This window comes from Heptranchias perlo, chromosome 4 (assembly GCF_035084215.1).
Source record: "Heptranchias perlo isolate sHepPer1 chromosome 4, sHepPer1.hap1, whole genome shotgun sequence".
Taxonomy (NCBI): domain Eukaryota; kingdom Metazoa; phylum Chordata; class Chondrichthyes; order Hexanchiformes; family Hexanchidae; genus Heptranchias; species Heptranchias perlo.
In genome coordinates this window covers 129,775,114-129,795,279 of record NC_090328.1, presented here as the reverse complement: position 1 = coordinate 129,795,279, position 20,166 = coordinate 129,775,114, and the positions used below count along the sequence as shown (strand labels likewise).

The window sequence follows — 20,166 nt, the reverse complement described above, 5'->3', positions numbered from 1 at the left end:
ACTCACATCCAGACCATTACCAAGACTGCTTACTTCAACCTCTGAAACATCTTCCATCTCGTTCCACTGCCATTGAAGCCCTAATCCATGTCTTCTGTACTTGACTTTTCCAACACCTACCTCACTGCCTTACTTAGCTCCACTTTACATAAACTGCAGCTCATTCAGGACTCCACCACCTGTATCCTATCCTGCTCAAAGTCCTCCTCAACTATCATGTTAATCCTTGCCAACTTCCATTCATTCTCATTGCTCAGCTCATTGATTTCCAAATCCTCATCATGCTGTTCAAATTCCCCCATGGCCTCACCCCTCCCCACCATTGCAATCTCCTCTAGCCCTATATCTCTGTCCACACCCTTTGCTCTTCCTTCCCTCCACTCTACCATCAATGGGAGACCATTCAGTCATCTTGCCCCCACACCCATGGACCTCCTCCGTAAACCACTTTGCCTTGAAACATCTCTTCTCACTTGCAAAAGTCTCCTTAAAAGCTACCACTTCAACTACACATTCAGACACCTTTCCTAAGCCCTTTCCTCCATTCCTACTTGGGTATGATGACTAAAGATGAAGCGCCTTGTTAAAGGTGCTGTATAACATACAGCATTACAAAAATGATCAAATGAGATGAAATCATGTTGTATGATAATAGTGTATGAACAATTAACAAGTTCAGATTTCCAGCATCTGCAGTATTTTGTTTTTGTCATATGAATTTACTTTGTCCATTATACAAATGTGCTATGGAGTTATACGCTAATGGTTCACCCCAGAAAAGATTTAAGAAAAATAGTAAATGGAACAAAAGAAAATGCAACTAGCAAATTAAAAGTCAAAATTATAGAGACAACAGCTAAATACACTTCCCTCTCAACCCATGACCTGTCCGCTGTTTCGTTCAAATGCTTAGTTTTGAAATCAGGGGAGCAATTAAATGACACAGCATGTAGGTGACAATTAATATTGATAATGGCACATATGAGTAACTGCAGTATTCAGCAGAAACACAAGGTGCTTTTATGCACCTCATTGTACCATTCTCCCCCCTTTACGTTTGATGACAGGTGAAAGTCTCTCATAGGTGTGCTGAGCTCTGCAGTGTGTCCAGGATGCAAAAAGTTGCTCAGTTGTTCCTCCTCCAGTGTTCATTCAGGGACTTTCAGGACTGAGACTTCACCCATCTTCTTCATCAAGAAGGCACAGAGAAATCTATTCTTTTTCTAAAGAAAGAAGAGGCCAAAATAAAGAACATACAATTCTCTGCTGAAACCTGCCATGATTAACAATTTAGTAAAGCACATGTAAGTTCAATTCTGCAGAATCACAGTCCAAAAATTCAAAGTGCAAACACAGATCTGGCTCCCTTCAGAACTGCACGTCTATGTAATGGAAGCAAAATCAGGCAGGCGTCATTATGGTTGTGCAAACAAATCCAATCCAGCCAATTACCGCCCCATCAGTCTACTCTCAATTATCAGCAAAGTGATGGAAGGTGTCGTCGACAGTCCTATCAAGCGACATTTACTCACCAATAACCTGCTCACCGATGCTCAGTTTGGGTTCTGCCAGGACCACTCGGCTCCAGACCTCATTACAGCCTTGGTCCAAACATGGACAAAAAAGCTGAATTCCAGAGGTGAGGTGAGAGTAACTGCCCTTGACATCAAGGCAGCATTTGACCGAGTGTGGCACCAAGGAGCCCTAATAAAATTGAAGTCAATGGGAATCAGGGGGAAAACTCTTCAGTGGCTGGAGTCATACCTAGCACAAAGGAAGATGGTAGTGGTTGCTGGAGGCCAATCATCTCAGCTCCAGGACATTGCTGCAGGAGTTCCTCAGGGCAGTGTCCTAGGCTCAACCTTCTTCAGCTGCTTCATCAACAACCTTCCCTCCATCATAAGGTCAGAAATGGGGATGTTTGCTGATGATTGCACAGTGTTCAGTTCCATTCGTAACCCCTCAGATAATGAAGCAGTCCATGCCTGCATGCAGCAAGACCTGGACAACATCCAGGCTTGAGCTGATAAGTGGCAAGTAAGATTCATGCCAGACAAGTGCCAGGCAATGGCCATCTCCAACAAGAGAGAGTCTAACCACCTCCCCTTGACATTCAACGGTATTACCATCACCGAATACCCCACCATCAAAATCCTGGGGGTCACTATTGACCAGAAACTTAACTGGACCAGCCACATAAATACTGTGGCTACAAGAGCAGGTCAGAGGCTGGGTATTCTGTGGTGAGTGACTCACCTCCTGACTCCCCAAAGCATTTCCACCATCTACAAGGCACAAGTCAGGAGTGTGATGGAATACTCTCCACTTGCCTGAATGAGTGCAGCTCCAACAACACTCAAGAAGCTCGACACCATCCAGGACAAAGCAGCCCGCTTGATTGGCACCCCATCCACCACCCTAAACATTCACTACCTTCACCAGCGGCGCACTGTGGCTGCAGTGTGTACCATCCACAGGATGCACTGCAGCAACTCGCCAAGGCTTCTTCGACAGCACCTCCCAAACCCACGACCTCTACCACCTAGAAGGACAAGGGCAGCAGGTACATGGGAACAACACCACCTGCACGTTCCCCTCCGAATCACACGCCATCCCGACTTGGAAATATATCACCTTTCCTTCATTGTCACTGGGTCAAAATCCTGGAACTCCCTGCCTAATAGCACTGTGGGAGAACCTTCACCACACGGACTGCAGCGGTTCAAGAAGGCGGCTCACCACCACCTTCTCAAGGGCAATTAGGGCTGGGCAATAAATGCTGGCCTTGCCAGCGACGCCCACATCCCATGAACTAATAAAAAACCTCTCTACCCTCTGCTTAGGTGATGCTTAATGCCCAGAGGGCAAAAAATGAAAATCTAACCCGCTGCTTTTCTTTTTTTTGAGGGTTAGGGGGCAATTTTAACCTAACCCGCCCATTGGGAAACTGAAGTCAATGGAGAGTGATATTGAGCCGAGTGTAAAACCGTAGTTCCATCTGATCCCTTGGGTAACCCTTTAGAGTCTCTCCCCCCTCACCAGCCCTGGATGTTTCCTCCTCCTGCTGTTTCAAATGCTGCTTTCACATTAGTGTTACCCATTCCCTGCTCAAAACATTTCTTCCTCGCAGGTGGCCTCAATGACTTCAAGCAGCGTGCACTTTTGGGAACTTTGGAGCAGTGATAATTTTAAATGCCAGTGTCACTTGTTTATGTTTTTGTGTCCAGCTCAAGAAAAGGCCATTAGTCCCATTCATGTGTCTACCTATCCTTTAGTTTATTTTATTCTGTCGGCAAATGCTCTACAAATGCCTAGAAATGTCCTTAAAATGGTGTTTGCAGCTCTGAGTGAGCAGGTTGTAGATTGAAACCCCAGTCCAGGACTAGAGCAAATAATGTAGGCTGAACTTCAGTATAGTACTGAGGAAATACCACACAGTTGATGGTTCTGGCTCTCAAATGAGACATTAAATCAATGCCCTGTCTCTCTGTCCAGGTAGATGTGAAATATCCCATGGCATTGAAGAACAGCGAGTTCTTTTGGTGTCCTGGCCTATGTTCCTCCCTCAAACAACACCACCTAAAGACAGAGTAACTGGTCATTCATCTCATTTACTGTTTGTGGCATTGCATTGTGCCAAACTGGCTGTTGTGTTTGCCTACATACTAACTGTACTTCTTGAATAATCTATTGATGTTAAGCTCTTTAAGATATCCTAAGGATGTGATAAATGCAAGTTCTTTCTTTCTTGCGATGAGCTGCCTATTCTCTGCTCAGTGCCTGCCTACAATGGAATAGCTAAAATCGAGAATTTAGTGAAGCATCAACAAATGAGGACTCATATCCTAACACTCTAGAACAAAGCACAGCAGATCTCTTAGTGATGTGTACTACAATGCATACTAAACATTTACATCTGATGTAGAAACCCTCCATTCACCCTGTAACTATTTTGGGCCTTCTCATGGTGACTTGACATCTACCTACAGTCTGCCATGTTTCTTTGTTTGGCATCATAGGCGCTAGCACCATATGGGCGATCTGAACTACTTTTTATTAGCATTGAGTCAACCATTTAATTTGTTCCATCTGTACAGTTTGAGTTCATAAAACAAATATTCCAAGTTTACCACACATATTAGGTTAAGTCTCTATCTGTGAGACTCCGATGACGTGCTCATAAATGACAATATTTAGAATTCTTGTCCATTATTTTTCAATCCCATTCTAACGGCACGTTTCCTTTAATTTGATGACTATAATGTAAATTTACAGAGTCTAGATTAGGAGATGTAGGGGATTTTTTATTGTAACATGGATGTGGATTCTAAAGTACACTAATACTGATAAGAGTCACAAGCAGACATGAAGGAATGAAGAGGAGGTTGGGTCTGACTTTAATCTCTTATCAGTCAATCCCACGTGAAAAATTGAGTCACTTTACTTGATTCTATTTCACTTGTCAAACTTGTTCATACTACAATAGTTCTTGTGTTATTTGATTTATTCATGCTGGGTATGACTTAAAGGAATTTAACAGCTTATTTCATTTAGAGTCACAGTGGGACCTATCAGGTTGCAGATAGTGTACAAACCTAAGCAACAAGATTGGCATTTTCATTGCTTCAGTATCAGCATGGGCTGGCGGGAAGCCCACTTCAGCACTTAACTGCTTGACCTTTCACACAGGCCTGATTTCTGGCATGAAATTGGTATGAAACTCATGGATTGTGGAGGGTCAGGGAATGTTTTATGGCAGCTTCATACCAGGGTTTATACCAAGGTTTCTGAAAGGGAAAGGTAGGTTAACATTTCACGTGGGATCCTTCATCAGAACTGACACTTTCAGGCTGGAGAAGCCCCAGTCTTTCAGCATTTTTAAGAGTTTACATTACCAGTTTTACTCTGCAGTCAATTCCATTCTCCTCTCCTACCCCCAGCCCAAGGAATTATCTCCAGAATATCCATGGACATACAACAAGGTTTCACTGTGGATATATAACAGCAATATTCACACCATTCTTCGTTTGAAAATGTACAGCTGACTGGAAATGACCAAATCTTGAAGGAGCAGTTGTCGCAAAAAAATTGGTAAAACCTTTCATCATTTGTTCATAAGCACACAAACAGGACTGTAAGTCACATCAAAATCCACCATTGTGACACTGTGACATGTAATGGCATCATGAAAAAAATTAGGCATGGTTCTTCTGGCTTTTCTTTCACCCTAAAGCAAAGACATTGTCCTTTAAGATATCTGAGTCCTTAACGGATTCTGGAGTCACCATGTTCAACGTGACGGTAGATCCCAGGAAGCAACAATAAAGGCCCCAAGAGGGAGAGGGCCTTGTAGCAGCCTCCTCTTCCTTAAGGTTGGACCCAGCACTTATCTGCTGAAGGCCTTGGTCTCGGCCGAGGTCTTAAGTGGGAGCCTTGATTCTGATCTTTCTGGCCCTTTGAGGTTCCCCCACTGCCTGGTTTAGTGCTGTAGCGGTGTCCGCGCTGCAGCACTGACAGTGTTCTCTCGGTTGCACTGGCAGGCTTCCTCTTGACGACGGGTATCCTGCTGGGAGCCCATCATGCATATTCGATGAACCCCAAACCAGGAAAATAAATCGACGTTGGGGCAGATACAAAACGGGGGGATGGGCGGAAGTTATTGCCTGCCAGAACTTCACCTTGAAGAGGAGAATTCCCCTCTCACATGGGGTTTCATTGTAATGGGCTGGATTTTGCTCTGAGTGGCGACTGAGCGACGCCCACTGTTCATTAGATTTGGACTTGCCCAGAGACTTTTCATGGGCTTTTGCATGGCAAGTTCCTCTCATGGGGCTCTCAATCCAGCGTGGCGCCCTCTCATCTGGGACCTATGTGAAGAGGGCAAGCAACCAATCAGATTGGAGTATGTTATTAAGCCACGCAAACGCAGAACTAGGAAGTGTTAGTTAGAATAGTAAATTCAATGTAAAATCAGATACAGAATTAAAAAACAGAGATATACGAGACAGAAAGAAAAAGTAAAAAAATAAAAATTTACATTTTTTTTTAAATGTCCAACAACAATTAAAACCTGAAGGAATGAGACTCCACCCTTGTAAAAGTAACTTTTCAGTGCCAGAGAGGTTGTTTGGCAGTCATTAAGACTTACCACGCCACTAAAAGTTTGCTTAGACTTAAAAAACTTGATGTACCTATTTTTGGCAAGATTACTTTGTTTCCATCAGAGCAATAGAGGAACTTCACGCCGTTGCATTCAGTTTAATGGGGAGTCAGCCAGCGAAGCTTACGGAGGAGCAGGGCACCTGGTCAAGGAACTTCCAGATTTCTCGTTTAACTGCGCATGTGCAGTCGTCAGAAGTTGCTGTACCAGATGCACTGAAATAATGGTGAGCCCGTTATCTCTGGATTACTACCTGAGCCACGTACAAATTGGTATCGGGACAAATAGATCAGAGAGTTAAATGCGTGGCTCAAAGAGTGGTGTGGGAGACAGGAGTTTCGATTCATTGGACACTGGCACCAGTACTGGGGAAAGAAGGAGCTGCTCCGTTGGGACGGGCTCCACTTAAACCGGGCTGGGACCAGTGTCCTGGAGAATCGAACAAGCAGGGCTATAGATAGGGCTTTAAACTAAAAAGGTGGGGGAGGGGTCAGGTGAGGAAAAATTTAGAAATCTAAAGAGAAAAGTCAAGGCAACAGAGCAGTGTAGTGATTTGAGTAAAGATAAGCAGAGTGTGGCAGGAAGGGACAGAGAGTTTAACGGTAATAGTGCATTAGCGAATAAGGTCAAAGCAGGGAAAAATTAAAATTAAAGGCTCTTTACCTGAATGCACGAAGCATTCGTAACAAGATAGATGAATTAATTACACAAACAGAGATAAATGGGTTTGATCTAATAGCCATTACAGAGACATGGTTGCAAGGTGACCAAGGTTGGGAAAGACAAGCAGAATGGAAAAGGAGTGGGGGTGTAGCCCTGATAATAAAGGATAACATAAGGACAGTAGTGAGAAAGGATCTTGACTCGGAGGATAAGGAAGTAGAATCAGTATGGAAATAAGAAATAACAAGGGGCAGATAACATTGGTGGGAGTAGTTTATAGGCCCCCGAACAGTAGCTATACCGTTGGACAGAGTATTAATCAAGGAATAATAGGAGCTTGTAACAAAGGCAATGCAATAATCATGGGGGACTTTAATCTTCATATAGACTGGACAAATCAAATTGGCAAAGGCAGTCTGTAGGACGAGTTCATGGAATGCATTTGAGACAGATTCCTAGAATAATACATCGTTGAACCAACCAGGGTACAGGCTATTTTAGATCTTATATTGTGTAATGAGACAGGGTTAATTAGTAATCTCATAGTAAGGGATCCTCTGGGGAAGAGTGATCATAATATAATAGAATTCATATTGAGTTTGAAAGTGACGTACTTAAGTCTGAAATTAGCTTCTTAACCTTAAATAAAGCCAATTACATAGGTATGAGGTGCAAGTTGGCTAAGGTAGATTGGGAAATTCGATTAAAAGGTAAGACGGTAGATAAGCAATGGAAAACATATAAAGAAATATTGCAATATTTTCAACGAATATACATTCCATTGAGAAATAAAAACTCCTCAAGAAAAGTGATTCATCCATGGCTAACTAGAGAAGTTAAGGATAGTATTAGATTAAAAGAAGAGGCCTATAATATTGCGAAGAAGATTCATAAGTCTTAGGATTGGGAGAGTTTTAGGAACCAGCAAAGGATGACCAAAAAATGGATAAAAAGGGAAAAAATAGAATATGAAAGTAAACTAGCAAGCAATATAAAAACGGATTGTAAGAGTTTCTACAAGTATGTAAAAAGGAAGAGAGTAGCAAAAGTAAACATTGGTCCCTTACAGTCTGAGACAGGAGAAATTATAATGGGGAATAAGGAAATGGCAGAGATATTAAACAAATATTTTGTATCTATCTTCACAGTGGAAGACACAAAAGCATAGGAGAAATAGTGGGGAACCAAGGGGTTGATGAGAGTGAGGAACTTAAAGTAATTAATATTAGTAAACAAAAAGTACTAGTGAAACTAATGGGACTAAAAGCCAATAAATCCCCTGGATCTGATGGCCTACATCCTACAGTTCTAAAAGAGGTGGCTGCAGAGATAGTGGATGCAGCAAATGTAATGTAACCCCGCTATTCAAGAAAGGAGGGAGAGAGAAAACAGGGAACTACAGGCCAGTTCGCCTGACATCAGTGGTCGGGAAAATGCTGGAATCCATTAATAAGGAAGTGGTAACTGGGCACTTAGAAAATCATAATATGATTAGGCAGAGTCAACATGATTTTATGAAAGTGAAATCGTGTTTGACAAATTTATTAGAGTTTTTTGAGGATGTAACTAGCAGGGTAGATAAAGAGGAACCAGTGGATGTAGTATATTTGGATTTTCAAAAGGCATTCGATAAGGTACCACATGAAAGGTTGTTACGCTAGATAAGGGCTCATGGGGTTGGGGGTAACATATTAGCATGGCTAGAGGATTGGTTAACATAAAAAGCAGAGAGCGGGGATAAACGGGTCATTTTCAGGTTAGCAGGCTGTAACTAGTGGAATGCCGCAAGGATTGGTGCTTGGGCCTCAGCTATTTACAATCTATATCAATGACTTGGATGAAGGGACCGAGTGTATCCATGTTTGCTGATGATACAAAGCTAGGTGGGAAAGTAAGCTGTGGGGAGGACATAAGGATAGTGGTGAGACAGGAGGACACAAAGACTCTGCAAAGGGATATAGACAGGTTAAGTGAGTGGGCAAGAAGGTGGCAGATGGAGTATAATGTGGGGAAATGTGAGGTTATTCACTTTGGTAGGAAGAATAGAAAAACAGAATATTTTTTAAATGGTGAGAAACTATTAAATGTTGGTGTTCAGAGAGATTCGGGTGTCCTTGTACAAGAAAGACAAAAAATTAGCAAGCAGGTTCAGCAAGCAATTACGAAGGCAAATGGCATGTTGGACTTTATTGCAAGGGGGTTGGAGTAAAAGAGTAAGGAAGTCTTGCTATAATTGTAGAGGGCTTTGGTGAGACCTCATCTGGAGTACTGTGTACAGTTTTAGTCTCCTTATCTAAGGAAGGATGTACTTGCCTTAGAGGTAGTGCAACAAAGTTTTACTGTATTGATTCCTTGGCTGAGACGGTTGTCCTATGAGGAGAGAATGGGACTATACACTCTGGAGTTTAGAAGAATGAGAGATGATCTCATTGAGACATACAAGATTCTGAGAGGGCCTTACAGGGTAGATGCTGAGAGGTTGTTTCCCCTGGCTGGAGAGTCTAGAACTAGGGGGCATAGTCTCAGGATAATGGATCGGCCATTTAATACTGAGATGAGGAAGAAAATCTTCACTCAGAGGGTTGTGAATCTTTGGGATTCTCTACCCCAGAGGGCTGTGGATGCTGGGTCATTGAGTATATTCAAGATTGAGATCGATAGATTTTTGGACTCTAGGGGAATCAAGGGATATGGGGATCGGGCAGGAAAGTGGATTTGAGGTCGAAGATCAGCTACGATCTTATTAAAGGCAGAGCAGGCTCGAGGGGCCGTATGGCCTACTCCTACTCCTATTTCTTATGTTCTTATGTTAGCCTCGCTGATATTTTCAGGGCAAAATCCAGCCCATTACTTCCAAAAGAGGCTGCGAATCTCTGGTCAATTATTTTTGGAGTTTTCATCAAAGGATGCTTCGCAGTAGAGTTAAATCCACACTAACGGTAAAACTGGTTTAACTGGGGCTTCTGCTCTGAGTCATAGTCCTATTAACAGTATAGAACTGTAAATGAAAACATGGCTCAGCTGGATGAAAGTACATCACACTACACCACTCTGTTTCAATTAGGGGGATGACTTTTTAAACCTTAAACAGCAGTTGTTCCATCATTCAGTCCCCATCTTGGAGATGCCCTAAGAAAAAGTATGCTGTAAGTTGATTGCTTAATTGTACAAAACAGCTTTAGTTAGCATTGTGTCAGTGACCAAGACATGTTCCATTGAAAAGAGCTTACGCAGAGAGCGCTGTAAGCATTAGGCCAGGCATGGAATCTAACCTAAACCCTAGGTTTTCTATGAATGTGGCGATTCATTTAATTCAGACTCTTCCACACAGGTCTTGGAGGTTTACAATCAGAACACGAAGAAGTTTTGACTTGCAAAACAAATATAGGTTTCAGTTCCTCTTTCCAAGTCTCACTGACTTGTCAAAAGTAACACATACGAAAGGGCTGCTAAATTGAATTGGAGGCCCATAATGGTTGTCAATCAAAGGATCATTTATACAATGTGAAGGCTCCCTTCTTTTATAAAATGTGCCTTAGTGTCTTCTTTTGATTCTAGTGCACTGGTGCCCAAACCATGATACGTGGGCCGAATGTGGCCTGTTTGGTGATTCCATTTGGCCCACTGTAGCCTTACATTAAGTGGCCTGAAGAGCAGCTGCTGGTTCAATTCATTCCACCTCTTCCTCGATCGCTACGATGTTAGCCACAGTGTGCTCCTGACGAGCAGCTTGTGGTTTCCATGGAAACAAAATGCAGATCAATGCAGCGAATTACCACAGTCCCAGTACCGCATTCGCAGATGCACCAGCAAACTAAAGTCAGAAGTACTTCAAACTGCTGCTATTCAGCTGGAGCTCAAGCCAGCCAATGAGAGTGCAAGGGGCAGAGCAAATCAGAACCAGAAACACTCTGTGTATCCAGCCCTTACCTTTAAAAAAAATCAGTATGTTATTAAACAAACATATAAGGTTCACTGATTTACAAGTTTCATGTAAACGTAGACACAATCACATAATACAATCTATGCAAAGCAGCAATCAACAAAGCCAATAGAATGTTGAACTACATAGCCAAATACAAGTCAGAGGAAGTACGGTGCTCTGCCCAGACCATGCCTTGAGTGCTGTCTCCAGTTCTGGCTGCTAATCTACAAGGCAAATTTTTGAGTGCTGGAGGCAGTGCAGAGAAGAACCACAAGGCTGATCCCTGGTGTTAAAGGTTAGAGTAACGAGGAAATACTGGAGAAACTTGTGATTTTTTTTTAAAAGCCTGGAAAGGAAATGTCTGAGAGGTGGTGTTATAGAGGCACACAAGATAGTTATAGGTACGCAAAAGGTAAATCCAGAATAAATTGTGAGAATTGCAAAATGGGACACAAGTTCAAACCAGTAAATGATAAATTTAGGTCTGATACCAGGGGATTCTTCTTCACACAAGGTGAACTTGACACATGGAACAGACTCCTGGATAGAGCAATGGAACTGTAAAGTGCTTCTAGATGGATGAATTAAGATGGGCCGAATGGCCAGCCTTAGCCATAATTATTTTCTAATCTTGTGAATTTGAACCCAAAACATCCCCAATACTCCCATAATACTTTGTAATAAAAAAGCAGTTTCACTTATTCAATCACTATAAGTCAGTGGCCCTGATAATATATTATAAGTTACATAGCATAAAACAGTGTTGCCTCTAACTTGTTGTGATCAGAGATAGATAAGATAGATTGATTTGTTGAGTATCAGCTTTATTCAACCGGAAGACTGTTATCTTTGAGTCAGATGTTGTGGGTTTGAGCCTAGTGCAAAAAGTTAAACCAAGTCCTCATTTGTCTATTTTAGTGGCTCAGATGGGCATTAAAGATTGCAAAGTACTATTCTCCTGGCATCCCAGAGATCTCCTGGCACATTGGCCAACATCCCTCCCTCACACAACACCATCAAAAACAGATTAACTGGTCACATCCACTGCATTGCTGTATGTGGGATCTTGTGTACAAAATGGTTGCTGCATTTGCTTACATAAAAATCACAAATTTCAAAGTAATTCACCATATGTGAAATGCTTTGAGACACTTCTGAGAGATGTGACATGCAAGTCTTTCTTGTGTACTTATTCAAGTTAAATGCTGACTGCAGGACAAAAAGACATAGGTATAAATTGGTAAAAGATCAGGACTGATGCCAAGTCTTCTTAACATAGAGTACAATTAGTACCTTGAATTAGGAGTTTTTCTGTAGTTGGTTAGATGGATCAGTTATGCACACATGAACTCCAATTTTAACTTGGTGCGGGAATCGGGTGGGTAGGGGGCTGAGGAGGGCAGCAGACCATCCTGGCCTCGGCAGCGCGAGGCTTGGCCAATTTTTAACTCTTTGGCCTCATCTGTATGCTCCCGGTCAGTTGCCTGCCCGAAACTGGCAGGATGTGGCCGATGGGTGGTTGCAGAATGCCGGGTGGCAGGAGTTCTGCCACTGGGGACTGAAGGAACAGTCTCTGGCACTCAGCTAACTCTTGCTCCTCTTGGCCCCACAAAGAAAGTCAAAAATAGTTTTAAACGCTTACCTGTTTGGGCCTCTTCTGACCCAAACTCTTCTTCTCGCTAGGTTGACCAGGCAGGAAAGCCACAACAACTTCCCCGCTCAGGCCACTGGTTAAAATAGCAGTCGGTTTCCGATGATGTTATCAGAGCCCAATCTGCATATTTAAAGAAGAACCCCGCCAGTTTCCAGTGGGTGTCCCCCTCTCCTGGTCAGAGGAGCAAGCTACAGTGGAAGACTGTGGGAAGAGAGTGGGCCGTCAGCGGTTAAGACTCCCGTGCGATTTTAAATGCCTGCCCGCTCGGTTTTTGCTGGGTGTTCAGGGTTAAAATCATCACTATGCTTTGAATGGGTCCTAGGTTGGAGGCCTGGGAGTAAAGTCTGCTAGCGTACCAATGTATTGTGTCATAGAGAAGCAAGTTATGGATTTGCTCATCTGATTTCCTACGTGGTGAGTTCTCAATCCCATCTGGGGTGCTATTAGAAGGCAACATTTGGAGGTCAGGAACTTTCCCACAGGTAGTCACCCCAGTCCATTATCACCTCTTTGTGGCTCATTGCAAAGTGACTTATGCAGGTGCATTGGAAAAGAGAACCGGTGCACCCTCTCGTACAGAGATTTGTCTGTGGCATGTGAGGAACATAAGATAAAGGAATCAACAAACTAATGGACGGGGTGGAATATTAAAAACAAAATAATCATCTTCTGATCTCAGGAGGTCATTTCTGTTAATGAACAAAACCACATGAATTAAGTAGCTGGGAATCGGTCAATATCTGTGGAAAGAACAGGCAGTCGATATTTCGGGTTCATCCCTTTCTTCACAACTCAAGGATAAGAGATGGACAAGCATCTTAATAGGGTCAGAGAAAGGAGAGGGAGGAAGAAAATATTTTTTAAAACAAGCAGATGAACACAGAGAGGAAGTGTCAGTGGAGTGATTGCTGGATGATATAACCAGGGGAACGGGTAAAGAGCGGGCGAATGGGACTAACTCTATTGCTCTTACAAAGAGCCGGCACAGGCTCGATGGGCCGAATGGCCTCCTTCTGTGCTGTAACGATTCTATGATCCTATGGTTCTAACCGACCATCTGTCAAGTATTATACAGATGAATTAAATAAAATAGACAAGAAACAAAGGACACGTGAATAGCTAAGGTAGTGGGAGGCCTAAGGAAAATACGAGAAAATGGATGGGTAACAGAGAACCTGGGGATCAGGTTTGAGATTAAAACAAGTTTGGAATTCAAACAGAAGGTTCTGGCAACAGGTTCACTAGCTCCGAAAGTGAAAAAACGGGTCAAAAGGATGCCAACCCATGTTCTTACGAAGGGTCTCCCCCCGCACCCCCACCACCTCAAACGCCAACCCTCCTTGGTGCCAACAGACAACCATCCCTTTTGACCCCACTCACCTAATGTCCACTTATGCACATTCTGGGACACTAGGTAGCAATCAGGAGTGGATACCCTGGCTGTTTTCTTCCCCTCTCCCTAGCCCAGGGATGGCACAGCCGATCACATCAGGTCAATTGCTGCCCTGGTTGAGATCAACTAATTCAGCATAGACCAATACTGAACTTGGGACCTTCCTAATTTAGTGTCAACCTTGGATCAGTGGCAGCACTCTCGCCTTTGTGTCAGAAGGTTATGGCTTCAAGACCCACGCCAGGATTTGGCACATGATCTAGGCTGACACTTCAGTGCTGTATTATCAGAGGTGCTGTTTGTGGATGAGATGTTCAACCAAGGCCCCATCTGATCTTTCAGGTAGATCCCGTGGCACTTTTCAAAGAGCAGTGTAGTTGTCCTGGTGTCCTGGCCAACATTTATCCCTCAATCAACACCCCTAAAACAGATGATCTGGCCATTTATCTCATTGCTGTTCGTGGGACCTTGCTGTGTGCAAATTGGCTGCCACGTTTGCCTACATTATAACAGTGATTACACTTCAAAAAGGACTTCATTGGCTGTGAAGTTCTTTGGAACGTCCGGAGGTTGTGAAAAGCACTATAAAAATGCAAGCTAGTTCTTCTTTTAATGTGTACGCCTCAGTTCCACTCTCGACAAAAATAATAATAAAATATTTCCTTTTACATAGTGCCTTTCAAGTCAAAACATCACACAATGAATTACGTTTTGAAGTGTGGTGACAGTTGTCATGTAAACAGATACCATAAGATCACCTTACTGTATTTGCAGACGACCTGTATGCTACCTTACTCCACTGTGTTCAGTCACATTACACAGGGACATAATGAAATGCCTATTTTTGGAAAGCTAAGTAACACTACCGTTGTTCTGTATGTACATAGCTGTCAATTCTGTAATGGCCTGTGACTGGTATACTGAAGTTTGGTCAGCAATACTGAGCACATGGAGCAGATGAGATTACAGTAGGTCTGATGTCACACCACTGTTGACACTGGGGTTTTAAAAAAAACTGTTTGGTTTTATATTCATGAAGTTGAAGGATGTTAGAACTGGGGAAAGGTACCAATTTCCGATTTGGACATCAAGCACTCTCAGGTCAACTACGGCACGGTCACATGTAGGAACATAGGATCAGGAGTAGGCCATTCAGCCCCTCGAGCCTGTTACGCCATTCAATTAGATCATAGCTGATCTGTATCTTAACTCCATTTACCCACCTTCATTCCGTAACCCTTAATAATCTTGCCTAACAAAAATCTATCAACCTTAGTTTTGAAATTTTTAATTGACCCAGCCTCAACTGCTTTTTGGATGTGAAGTAAAGCTCCCTCTACACCACCCCAGCAATGTGATTCAAGCCCAACCTCAGTACCTCCTACTGCACTGTGACATATTTCCAATTCCCACTCCAGCCATCCTGCGGCCTCTCTGAGTGCAGCCATGCCTTGATTACACTCCTCAGAATGCAAAATTTACCTTTGTGAATGAGTGTACTTACTGTTTCTGCATGCCGAATGCCAGTTTTCAGATAACCAAACTCACAAAACTGTTCAGTTTTTCCCATGTATGCTGGCAATACACACAAGGCATTTCACTACCTACATTATAATTGATCTTGCTTAGTGTTGCTTGTGGGTACTCTGGGATCTGGAGTGCACACACAGAAACACACAGAGGTTACAACACCGAAAAGGGCCATTCAGCCCAACTAGTCTGTGTTAGAACATACCCTCCACGTGATCAAATAGTCCTAATTACATTTACCCACCCTATTCCTCTTTATCCCTTTTTCCTTCATCCACCTATCCAATCTATGATGTGGAGATGCTGGTGATGGACTGGGGTTGACAATTGTAAACAATTTTACAACACCAAGTTATAGTCCAACGATTTTATTTGAAATTTACAAGCTTTCGGAGGCTTCCTCCTTCCTCAGGTAAATGTCAGGAACTCCCCGAAGGCTACACATTTATAAATCACAGAACAATACATGGTGATTACAGACCGTCTTTGCAACTGCCCGTTGCCAAGGCAATCACCGTGTTCAGACAGAGAGGTGTTACCTACAGAGCCCCCGAATATACAGTCAACAAAAAAAAAACAAACAGGAAAAAAAAACAGAGAGAGAGAGAGGCAGAAACATCCGGAAGGCAGAGAAAGCCAGCAAATGACCCATTATATTAAAAACAGATAGCTTTTGTTCGCTGGTGGGCTTACGTGTAGCATGACATGAACTCAAGATTCCGGTTGAGGCTGTCCTCATGGGTGCGGAACTTGGCTATCAATTTCTGCTCGACGATTTTGCGTTGTCGTGTGCCTCGAAGGCTACCTTGGAGTACGCTTACCCGCAGGTCGGTGGCTGAATGTCCCTGACTGCTGAAGTGTTCCCCGACTGGAAGGGAACCCTCCTGTCTGGCGATTGTTGCGCGGTGACCCCCAAATTCCTTTGCTCTTCCACAGCACTGTGCTTACTTCCATTAAAAGTATAATTACTGCTTTGTTTTACCAAAATCGATCACCACACAGTTACTGACATTGAATTCCATTTGCCTCATTTTAGCCCATTCGCCATCTTATCAATACTACTTGATGCACAACTGCATGGGAAGGCTGGATTAACCAGTAAGTCTTTTCCTGTCCATCATTTTTTGTATGTTCACAAGTATGTTCGTAATATCCCTTTGCAGCTTCCTTTGGTCTTCTAAATAATGAACTATACCTCCTATTCTCATTTTCGCCTTTAGTTTTTTAAATTATTCTTTACCCAGAAATTCCTTAAAAAATAATGGTGAGCTCAAAGGGCTCGCTGTTGTTAGTGGCGAAATCGAGGAGCAAGTTCTGGCATTCACACACTCGCAGTGAAACATGGAAATCTGGAACTTGCTCCTCCTGGTTCGCTGGTGATATGGCAGCTTCAAATTAGAGGGATATTGCCGGCTGGAATAAGTGGAAATAACAGACCAGCGCCAAATTGCTCTTCTGCCCAGTTGGAAAGTAACTATACCAGGTCTAAACTAAGTTTTAATAGTGCGGTAAATCTTAATGACAGCCAAACAACTAAAAATTAACTTTTAAAAATGTGAAGTCTCATTACTCCTTATTTTAATAGTTTTCAGTCACTAAAAATGTTGTTTTTTGAAAATTAAAAAATGTAAATTAATTCTTTTTCCCTTCTGTCTCTTTTATTTAATTCTATTATTTTTTACACTTTTTTTGCTGTCTATAACTGTTTTTGCAAATGATTTTAGTGTTGTACCTTTCATTTCCTGGTTTTTATGTTCCAGCTTGCAGAGAATATTTGCAGCCAGCTTGTCAAAAATGTTGCCATCTGATCGGTCGAGGGGAGAGAGCGATCCTCCCGCTTCTCCCATGGGTCCTAGCTTCGCTGGCGCTAACTCTGGGCTCTTCTCCACTTCCTATTAGAGGTAAAGACTGCAGTAAGTTAGTGAGTTAGTATAAATCTATGGAGTGGCGAGTACTGTTGGTTCACTGCCCGGAGCAATTTCTGGGCCATTATTTTTATATTCCTTATAGGCTCTCTTCTTTAATTTTAATTGTTTTCTAGCCTCTTTATTAATCCATAGGACCTTAAACTATTAGTAGTTTCTTTCTTTTTTAATGAGATATACTTATTCTATACCGTCGCAATCTCTTTGTAAAAAAAACAAACAAAAAAATCCCATTACAGTCCTATGTGCCAATTTCCCCTTCCATCTTACCTCAGCTAGCTCGCTCCTCATCAGCTGTGATGTTCGGCATGGTCTCATACCGAGTAGGGAGAAGACCATAGTTGTAGGGGTGGGTGGGTGAGGTACGGAGAAGAGGGTACAGAATTTTACAATTAGGATTTCTGGAACTTGAGGGAAGGAAGGGCTGGCCTGTTAGCTAGTTAGGAGAAATGGACAGCGGGGGAGTGGGAATGTGGAGAAGAGTACAGCAGGGTGACACTGCCAGGATCAGACTGGGCGGTGTGGTGGGGTAACAGGGACTGGAGCATAACAGGCAGGCTGGTACGGAGTGGGAACAGGGTACAGGGTACAGAACTTTAAAATCTCTGGACCTCAAGAGAAGTAGGTGTTCCCTGTTTATTGTTTTTTTTTATTCGTTCATGGGATGTGGGCGTCGCTCGTGAGGCCAGCATTTATTGCCCATCCCTAATTGCCCTTGAGAAGGTGGTGGTGAGCCGCCTTCTTGAACCGCTGCAGTCCTTGTGGTGAAGGTTCTCCCACAGTGCTGTGAGGAAGGGAGTTCCAGGATTTTGACCCAGCGACGATGAAGGAACGGCGATATATTTCCGAGTCGGGATGGTGTGTGACTTGGAGGGGAACGTGCAGGTGGCGTTGTTCCCATGTGCCTGCTGCCCTTGCCCTTCCAGGTGGTAGAGGTCGTGGGTTTGGTCAGGAACACGTCATAAACGTGAAGGCAAGTTTTCTGAGAACTTTTCTTTATTTTCTGGATTTGGTTTGGTCTTCACTTATATTTTGAAAGCAAGTCAAATATATTGAGGTCGATATTAACCCCCTTCCCCACCACAACGGGTGGGAGAGGGTCGTTTGTTAAAAATTCAAAATCGGGGAATGCACCCCAACCCGCCACATACGTGCCCGTTGCCATTTTTACAGCGGCGGGGTTGCGAGACGTGAGTGTGTCCCATCTTGGAGAGGCGGGACACCACATTAGCATATTTAAATGAGGCAGCCATTGTCCAGTCGGGTGCCTGATTTAAATTTAATTGTTGCCAGCCGGGTTTCCCAGGGCTCAGGAAACCCGGCAGTGAATGGAGTGAATGGCTCCAGAAGGTGAGTGCTTTTTATTGCACTCCTTGTGGGCCAGGTGGGGCAGGAGTGCTCCCCACAGCTCCTCAGGCAAACCTTCCGCCCATCGTGGCTTCTCCTCGCTATTGCGATCGGCACCTCCCCTAATGTGGCAGGGGGATGGGAACCGATGCAGGAAGTCAGTGGGAAATAAAGTGGTGACAGAAACAAAAGGCAGTAAGGGAGAGTGTACAGAACATGACCGGACAGATGGTCTGAGAAAGCAGGGCAAAGACCAAGGGAAGACTAGATTAAACTGCATTTATTTCAATGCAAGAAGTCTGATGGGCAAGGCAGATGAACTCAGGGCATGGATGGGTACATGGGACTGGGATGTTATAGCTATTACTGAAACATGGCTAAGGGAGGGGCAGGACTGGCAGCTCAATGTTCCAGGGTACAGATGCTATAGGAAAGATAGAGCAGGAGGTAAGAGAGGAGGGGGAGTTGCGTTCTTGATTAGGGAGAACATCACGGCAGTAGTGAGAGGGGATATATCCGAGGGTTCGCCCACTGAGTCCATATGGGTAGAACTGAAAAATAAGAAGGGAGAGATCACTTTGATAGGATTGTACTACAGACCCCCAAATAGTCAACGGGAAATTGAGGAGCAAATATGTAAGGAGATTACAGACAGCTGCAAGAAAAATAGGGTGGTAATAGTAGGGGACTTTAACTTTCCCAACATTGACTGGGACAGCCATAGCATTAGGGGCTTGGATGGAGAGAAATTTGTTGAGTGTATTCAGGAGGAATTTCTCATTCAGTATGTGGATGGCCCGACTAGAGAGGGGGCAAAACTTGACCTCCTCTTGGGAAATAAGGAAGGGCAGGTGACAGAAGTGTTAGTGAGGGATCACTTTGGGACCAGTGATCATAATTCCATTAGTTTTAAGATAGCTATGGAGAAGGATAGGTCTGGCCCAAAAGTTAAAATTCTAAATTGGGGAAAGGCCAATTTTGATGGTATTAGACAGGAACTTTCAGAAGTTGATTGGGAGAGTCTGTTGGCAGGCAAAGGGACGTCTGGTAAGTGGGAGGCTTTCAAAAGTGTGTTAACCAGGGTTCAGTGTAAGCACATTCCTTATAAAGTGAAGGGCAAGGCTGGTAGAAGTAGGGAACCTTGGATGAGTCGGGAGATTGAGGCACTAGTCAAAAATAAGAAGGAGGCATATGACATGCATAGGCAGCTGGGATCAAGTGGATCCCTTGAAGAGTATAGAGATTGCCGGAGTAGAGTTAAGAGAGAAATCAGGAGGGCAAAAAGGGGATATGAGATTGCTTTGGCAGATCAGGCAAAGGTGAATCCAAAGAGCTTCTACAAATACATAAAGGGCAAAAGGGTAACAAGGGAGAGAGTAGGGCCTCTTAAGGATCAACAAGGTCATCTATGTGCGGAACCACAAGAGATGGGTGAGATCCTGAATGAATATTTCACATCGGTATTTACGGTTGAGAAAGGCATGGATGTTAGGGAACTTGGGGAAATAAATAGTGATGTCTTGAGGAGTGTACATATTACAGAGAGGGAGGTGCTGGAAGTCTTAACGC

The 20,166-nt window shown here is 43.4% G+C and overlaps 1 long non-coding RNA gene across 4 annotated transcripts in view; it reads left to right on the top strand.

Annotated features, from left to right (window-relative positions):
- The window catches only part of LOC137320611 (uncharacterized), a 230,275-nt gene that overhangs the window by 8,191 nt on the left and 201,918 nt on the right, over positions 1-20,166 (top strand). For all 4 annotated transcript variants that reach the window (XR_010962604.1, XR_010962603.1, XR_010962602.1 and 1 more), the window contains exons 2-3: positions 16,362-16,423; positions 17,086-17,226. This is a non-coding gene — a long non-coding RNA (uncharacterized lncRNA). The remainder of the gene's footprint in view (positions 1-16,361; positions 16,424-17,085; positions 17,227-20,166) is intronic.